The sequence below is a fragment of the Callithrix jacchus genome, chromosome 7 (genome assembly GCF_049354715.1).
Source record: "Callithrix jacchus isolate 240 chromosome 7, calJac240_pri, whole genome shotgun sequence".
NCBI lineage: Eukaryota > Metazoa > Chordata > Mammalia > Primates > Cebidae > Callithrix > Callithrix jacchus.
This window is the reverse complement of record NC_133508.1, coordinates 115888092-115895955: the sequence shown is the minus strand read 5'-3', so window position 1 is coordinate 115895955 and position 7864 is coordinate 115888092. Positions and strand designations below refer to the sequence as shown.

The 7864-nt window shown below is 49.4% G+C and overlaps 1 long non-coding RNA gene across 1 annotated transcript; it reads right to left on the bottom strand.

Moving 5' to 3' along the window:
* Positions 1-1922: 1922 nt before the first annotated feature.
* Positions 1923-6243, bottom strand: LOC128928193 (uncharacterized). Its single transcript, XR_008472996.2, has 3 exons — positions 6028-6243; positions 4610-4716; positions 1923-2654 (listed from the first exon to the last, which is right to left on the bottom strand). It is a non-coding gene; the product is annotated as an uncharacterized LOC128928193 (long non-coding RNA).
* Positions 6244-7864: the final 1621 nt, after the last annotated feature.

Below are 7864 nucleotides of genomic sequence, written 5' to 3'. Positions count from 1 at the left end.
GCAGTTTACATAATCACCTCCTATTTGCCCCCAAAAACCCCCTCAAAAAGTTATTGTATCATTGAGTAACAAGAACTAGTCTTACTTGCCTTGTAGTGTAGCCCTCTTGGCTACTGGCATCAGAGGCTCAGTACGAAAGATAGCAGACAGAGGAAACGATCTGGCCACACCACAGCGTGCAGCAGAAAGAATCATGGAGGCTGCCTTTTGGGGCCCTCCCTGCTGGGTGAAGATCCTGCAGCCTCAGACAGGCCCAGCCTGTGTCTGCAGGCCTCCTGCTGTGAGGCCAGTAGGACCCACACACCACCCTGCAGGCATTGCCCCTGGACTCCCATGGCTGGATGTTGGCAGTGTGAAGTAGAGTCACCTGCTTGCAGCCTTCTAGCAAGTGTTCATACTGAGGGGTGGCAGGTGAGAGAGCCATCTAGATCAGCTGTGGAAACTAAGGCACAAGAGACTAACATTTTCAGACTCCAGTGAGGATCCATTGTACTTTGCAATAGTAAGCCACTGGGGTATCCATTGGGAAGATTTTGGAGCAGCCAGTGGCTTGGCTTGTTAAGGGATGTGGGTGAGCTGGTTTGAAGGCTGCTGCTCTACTCGGCCCCAGAACACCTTAGCAGAAGCTGGCTGGGCCAGTTTTCTACAAGAAGCTGCTTCTGCAGTACAGCCCTGGCCTTAGAGGGGCATGGAATAGCTTCAGCTCTTCATTCAAGAGGGAACTCCTGCTGCACACCTGGGGAGCCTGGAAGACAAACCTTTGGAATGTGCCCCACTTTCCGGCTCATGCCCTGCTCAGGTCCCCTGGTGCTGGAGAACCTGGAGGACAAACCTTTGGAATGTGTCCCACTTTCCAGCTCATGCCCTGCTCAGGCCCCTAGTGCTGGCCACCAGGCTTGGCTTCCCCATCTTGGATGCAGTGTCTCTCTCCACCTGCCTTGCCAATGACAGAGCGAACATCCTAAAGTCCAGCACTGTCCTTGCAGCTGTGCCCAGAACCCACCACATCCTCTGTTGCCCAAGGGCACTCAGGCCTTCCCAGTCTGTTCTAATCCCATCCATACATTTCCCCCGACAACAGCCAGGGCCTAATGCCTGATGGGAGCACATACCCTCTGCCAGGCTGAACAAGAGCCAGGTACTCTGGTCTGTTCTGCTGTTGTCCCCACAAACTTTATTTTGCATTTCCTCATCACCACTGCCAAACCCCCAAACTCTCCATTCTGTATTCTTAGGTAACTATAAACTGCAATCGTCTCTAGGCAGTTCTGATAGAATTGCTAATAGCATCAGTTATTCACAAAAATGTCTGTTTAGACAACATTCTCTGGGCATTCTACAGACACATCCCGGATCCCTGGCCCCCTTCAGGCCTGTGTGCAAAGGGAGCCCTGCTCTGTGTCCTATGCCACTCCCAAGGCCCAGGTGAGGGCCTTCCCTGGAATATCTTCAGCCCACAACCATGACTCCCCCCATTGCTAACCCCCAGGGTGCTGTGTGACAGGGCAACGGGGTGAGAGCACATGGTTGCGTGTTCTTTGAAGTGCATATAAAAGACTGTGTAAGACCATAGAGCATCTTTCTGGGTGCTCATCCTATTTTCCAAGAACGTCACCAAAAACAGTTGTCTGTGGCCACTCAGCCAGGCCAGGAAGCCCCAGGTCCTAACTAGGGCCTTCAGCTGAGGGCAGGGAGGGCTTCACAGATCAGGCCCTTCCTAGTCTGCAAGATTAGACAATGTCACAGAGCTGGGGCAGTAGCTCACCCCATATAAAGGTTTGCTATTATAATTTCGATAATTAGTTATTGTTATTACTATCTGTGTTCTGATTAGGGCAATTTACACGTGGTCCCGTCCCCTGGTAACTGTCAGATTAATCGTCATCAGAAGTACAGGGTTCTGTTTCATTTTTTTCCCAGTATATAAACAGAAACATAAGGTGTGGCACGTGGCAGGGATGGCTGCTTCTCCTTTGCATGTGGCTATTCCTCACCAAGCACCCACTCCTTGCCAATCTCTGCCATGCCAGGCCCTCAGCTCCCTCTCCAGTCCTCACAGTGACCCCACCAGGTAAACAGCATTGTTTCCACTTGATAGATGAGAAACCTGAGGTTCAGGGAAGCGAAGGAACTTGCCCCTTTCCAAACTCTAGAAGGAGGTAGTGTTGGGATATGATCCCAGATCTATCTGACCCCAAAGCCTGTACCACATGTATGAGAACTTCTTGGGTACAAATATGGGACTGCCACACAGGTGCTTCCTTTTGGGTCTGTTTTTCAAATGCTTACACAGAAATAAATGCCAAGTCAACAGCTACTTTTGTCTTCAGTGAAGGCCCTGCCATGCTGTCGTGTGGTTTCATTGGTTGTGGTTACAAGGCATGTTCTTCGCTCCAACACCCCTGTGCTTTCTAGGGAAGTGGATTGCCATCTAAGTGGGAGGTGGGCTGGGACTATCTTCATTGTCTCCAGAGCTGGATGACTAAGTAAGGTGAATGCCTCTTCCAAGCCTTGATCCTTTTGCACTTGAAGAAGCACATTGAAAATACTAGAAAAACATGGCCATCAGGGCTCTGACATTTGGATTCCTGGTTCTCCAGACAGTGAAAAGCGTATGACTTCCAAAAATGAGAAGACTTGACATGTTCAAGGTTCTGTTTTAGAGAATAGTGATAAGACTTAGCAACTACCCTCCAGGAAATTCATTCCATTTGAGGTAGCACAGATATTGCAGTCTGGTCCAGCATTCCAGGATTCCAGAAGGCACCTGAGTGCAGAACCAGCTTATCCAGAGCATACATACACATAGAGTGTGATCGCTTTTCTTTCACCATATTTTCTGTCTCTTCAATTTCTCATGTATTCATCCATCCATCCACCCTCTCATCCATCCGTCCATCCATTCTTTCATTTCTCTATCCTGTTTATTCATCCACCCACCCATCCACCCATCCATCCTTCCATCCATCCATCCATCCATCCATCCATCCATCCATCCATCCATTCTTTGATGCATGCACGGATGGACGCATGGATGGATCCATCCAGTCATCAGTCAGTCCTATCTGTCCATCCGTCCATTCATCCATGCATCCATCCATTTATTACAACCAAACATATTCAAAGCTTTTGTTCCTATTCTTTCCTTAACCTGAAGCTCTTTTTCCCAGAGGTCCATATGGTCCATCTCTGCTTCTTTCCTGAATGTGCTCAGGTTTCCCTTTCCTAGCAAGTCCTTTCCTTACCACCCTATAGAATAACAGCAGCTCTCCCAGTGTTCCTCTCTATTCTCCTTCTTCTACTTTAGTTTTTTAATACCATTTGTTGAGGCAGCTGTTTTATATTATATATTATATATATTATATAAGACAGCTGTTTTATATTTTACAAATATATCACTGACCACCTCATATAAAAACAGCAACTCTCCCATTGTTCCTCTCTATCCTCCTTATTCTGCTTTAGTTTTTTAACATCATGTGTTGAGATACTCTATATTATTTTGTTTATAGGAGGATAGAGCATTTGTTAGCTTCATTATAATTTTATTATATCCTACCCTAAAACAGTACTAGTTCTAAAATAAGTACTCAACGTGTATTTATTGAAAAATTGAGTCAATGACGGAATGAATATTATAACTAAGTATATGCTATCTTTAAGAATCACTCTTTCGGAAGATTACATACTCAATTCCAATGGTGCCATTTGTAACTTTTTAAAATTAATAATTACTTGTGTCATGCTAAGCATGTGTGCATTTTTATTTCTAACTCATGATATGCTGCAGGAGGGCGATGTATCCCCACTGTTAAGATGGAGAATCTGGGGCTTCCCAAAGTGACATAGCTCATGGATGGCCAGCCCAGGCTTCTGACTCAGTCCATCTGCAGCCAGCCCCCTTCCCTACTCAACACGGACTCTCAGTCATCTCAGACTTCCTTTCACAGAAGCCTCTCATACCTGTTTTAAGAGCTGCACACAGAGCCCAGCCCCATCACCCTGTGGCCATACCCAGCCCTTTGCCATGTCCATCTGACATGTTTATTTACTGCCTTGTCTGATTTGGCACCAGATTATTTTGACTGCTTCCCAAACTCCATCAAAAAGTATAACTGTGCCTAAAGACAAGACCTAATGTGCTGCTGAGGACAATGCCAAAGGGGCTGGTCTCCACAGCTTATTATCCCAAAGTTTAAATTCAAAAAGGAAAAATTTAGAAAAACCATCCAATTAGAAATGTCCCATTACTTAGGAACAGTAACAATAAATAGATAAAACTTCAACCAAACTAAGAAGGTAGAACTGAAGACACAAGATTTATCACAATTTCAGAGGGTAATGATAGTTGCAAGTTGAGGAAACAGAGGGGTATAAGTGTATGAAATTGATGGTAGAGCCTGGAAAGACACATCCGGCAAGCAAGAAAAAAGATATCCAAGAAAATTTTGAAACTCACTAGTAAGAGAATGAATAACCATAGTGTAGATATAAATTTGATGTTACTGGATATTAATATCTCAAAGTAAAAAAGCAGCATTCAAAAATGTAAAGTAGAAGGGCAGCATTCAAAAGTGTACATACAAGATGAAAAATTACATTAAAATACCTGGAGAGAAGCATATGTGGCCAGGAGTGGTGGCTCACACTTGACATCCCAGTGCTTTGAAAGGCTGAGGCAGAAGGATCGCTTGAGGTCAGGAGTTGGAGACGAACCTAGGCAACATAGCATGACCTTGTCTCAAAAACTAATACCAACAAAAAAATTAAGCAAGCTGGCACATGCCTAGAGTCCCAGCGACTCAGGAGGCTGAGATACTGAATATATCCATCTCCTCCATTTTTCTTTTATCCTTTGGTAGTCTTTCCCTCCCACTCCTCTTTTCATTCCAAATCAACTAACCACCACTGTTCACCTTCTTGTCACTATAGATGAGTTTGAATTGCATATATAATTGTATAAAAATAGAACCATTAAAGTAAGCATTATTTTTTGCCTGATTTCTTTTATGCCACATAAATTATTTTGTGATTCATCCATGTTATTGCACTTACCTATAATGCATCTATTTTATTGTGATTTTCCCTGTAGCAGAAACCAGTTTAATACATTCTGTACCTGCGCCCTGTGAGACAGGCCCACCACCCACAGCCAGAAAACCCTAGGGCAGAGCACCCTGCAGCCCATGTCCAGCTCTTGGGCACTCGGGAAGGGAAGAGCAAAGTGCATCAAGTTCATAAAGAGAATAAAACAGGCTCAGGTGAGCCCAGGCCAGCAAGCCTCCAGTCAGTGTTTGTCTGTGGTGGCTGCTGGGCTCACAAACCCTCCTCAGTGCAGGCCAGACCTGTGGTGAGGCCAGCCAGGTCCACAGCCTTGAGCAGCTGGAGGTAGGTGAGGGGTGAACATAGTGGAGGTTGAGCCAGTCTGGCAGCCACTCAGAAGAGCAGCAGGTGCTTCTCCACCTTCCTGAGGTCTGCTGCTGCCGGCACCTGCCCACCATCCCAGCACAGGCCACCTCCTCACTGAGCGCCCCCTTGCACTCAGACACAAAGATGCCATGCAGTGCCCGGGCCAGTCTGTCATCCACTCCAGTCACTGCAGCCTGGCTTGTACTCCGGGCACCGTGTCACCTGCACCAGCTGCTTCTGTCTCAGATTGCTCAGGCAGGTCCTGGGACACACACTGCAGGGGGTTGGAAGGGATAGCGGGTGGGGTGGGGTAGCTGGCAGTGCTAGCCTGGAGGACGCTGGGCTGGGGGACCTGGGGTTGCTGGGCTGCACTGACCACAAGGCTGATTGAGTCAAGGCATCCTCCCTCCTGAGCAACATCAGGCTGAGGGCCCAGGCTGAAACCTCTCACGTGCTGGTGAGCTGCTCGGTGGTGGGCAGCTGGCGTGGCACAGCTGGCTCGATATCCAGCACCTTATCCATGTAGAAGTGCGAGTGCCAGAGGCTTGGAGAGATCGTGGGCACCGCCCTGGAGGGCTCAGTGAGACCATGAAGGCCTCGTGGTGCTCCTTGACTCACCCCACCATCTCCTGGCTGAAGACTGCAGGAGGCCTGAGCTGAAGGCTGCTCCGCTGGGCTGCTGGTTCAGCTCTGGGGCTTGACTGTGTGCTGGGAACCTGGGAACCGGATCCCGAGGCACAGTCCTTGACGGTGGGGTCCCATGATCTTGGCGGAAACTTTGAAAGGCAGCCTCCACGGTTCTGAGTTAGCCACGTTGCGCTCCCCAAAGCGCTTGAGCATCATGTCCCGGACATCCTGAGTGACCCTGGTGAAGGTCGTCATCTTGTAGCCATTGTGGCGCGTGCCCACAAGGGTGTCCACGCTGTGGAATATCCTGGCAGCAGCAGCCTTGGAGGGCCGGGCGGGGCGTGAAAACACTGGGAAGCGAGCACCTTCCCACCCCGCAGCGCCTCTGGGCCCCACGGCTTGTCTGCTTCCGGCGCTTCCCGCGCGTAGGGCTCCCCAGCATTCTGGGCACCGGGGCCACTGCCGGCACGCGTGAGCTCAGACAAGGTGAGCTTTCAGGCTCCTTGTCTGGCTGGGCTGCCAGGCGGGGCAGCTGATCTGCTGAGGGGTGGTTTTCTTCATCTTCTCGCCTACAGGACAGCAGGCTGAAAACTGCTGCTGTCCACTGCCGCAGCCTCCTGCACCTGTCATCCTGGTAGCGCCCTGGCGGCAGACAAGCAGCGGGCATGGCTGCAGCCACGTGTCCTGGCACAGGTGGCAGTGGAAGGCGGCCTCCTTTCGAGGCTCCCATGGAGGCCAGCACCATGTCTCGTTGACATTGTCTTCCCTGGAGGCGAAAGGACTGAAGCGAGGCTCCAGGCTATCGGCCCCACAGAGATGCGCATGCAGGGTTCAGGATCCGCACTCTTGCGCTGGGGCACCGCGCCTTTCAGCAGCAGCTGGAACTCCTGCAGCAGCGCCCCTGGTGGGATGCTGGGGCCTGGGTCCTGGCGGGCCGCTTCTTGTCTTGGCCCCTGCTCCTCTTCTCGTTGTTGAACCTTTGTCACTCTACCAGGAAAAGCATCCAGGCGTCCCTGATGCCGACACTGCCAGCGCGCTCAGCCGGGCTCAGGGAGAGGCGGTTCCTCCCAGGGCCCCCCAGGGGCCAGCAGGCCTATAGAGAGGAGGAGTAAGGCGCCCTGCAGGGCAGCTGGCCGGGACCCTGCGAGGGGCGGGTCAGTCTGGGCTTCAAGTTCAGCCTTTCAAGATTTCCCCGGACCCACGGCTTATAATGCACATGAGTCCCATGCCTTGTGCACCTCACGGTCACCACCCCTGATCTGCTCCCTCTCGTGTTGCAGCAGAGGGTGTGTAGGGGAGAGAGGGGCGCAGAGAGAGAAAAACCCCGGGGAGGGTGAAGATCTTTTCATAAGCTTTTTCCCATCTGTATGCCGTCTCTGATGGGAGCCTCTTTTGGTCTTTTGTCCATTTACTAATTGGTATGGTTGATATCTTATTGTTTTGTAAGTGGTTTTTAATGGTCTGGATGCAAGACTGGCGTTTTGGAAATATTTTCTCCCTGTCTGTGTCTCGTTTCTCCATTCTTTTAATATTTCCTTTCCCAGAGCGAAAGATTTTATTGTAATAAATTAACACCACTATCTTCTTTCATGGTAGAAATTTGTCTTTTATGTTCTTTAGTGTTGTATCTACAAAACCCAAAGTTACCCAAATATCTATTCCTTTTGTTATTTTACAGAAGTTTTACCACTTTTTTATTTAAATTTAGGTCTAAAAATTGAACTCGGGCTGGGCGCGGTGGCTCAAGCCTGTAATCCCAGCATTTTGGGAGGCCGAGGCGGGAGGATCACGAGGTCAACAGATCGAGACCATCCTGGTCAACATGGTG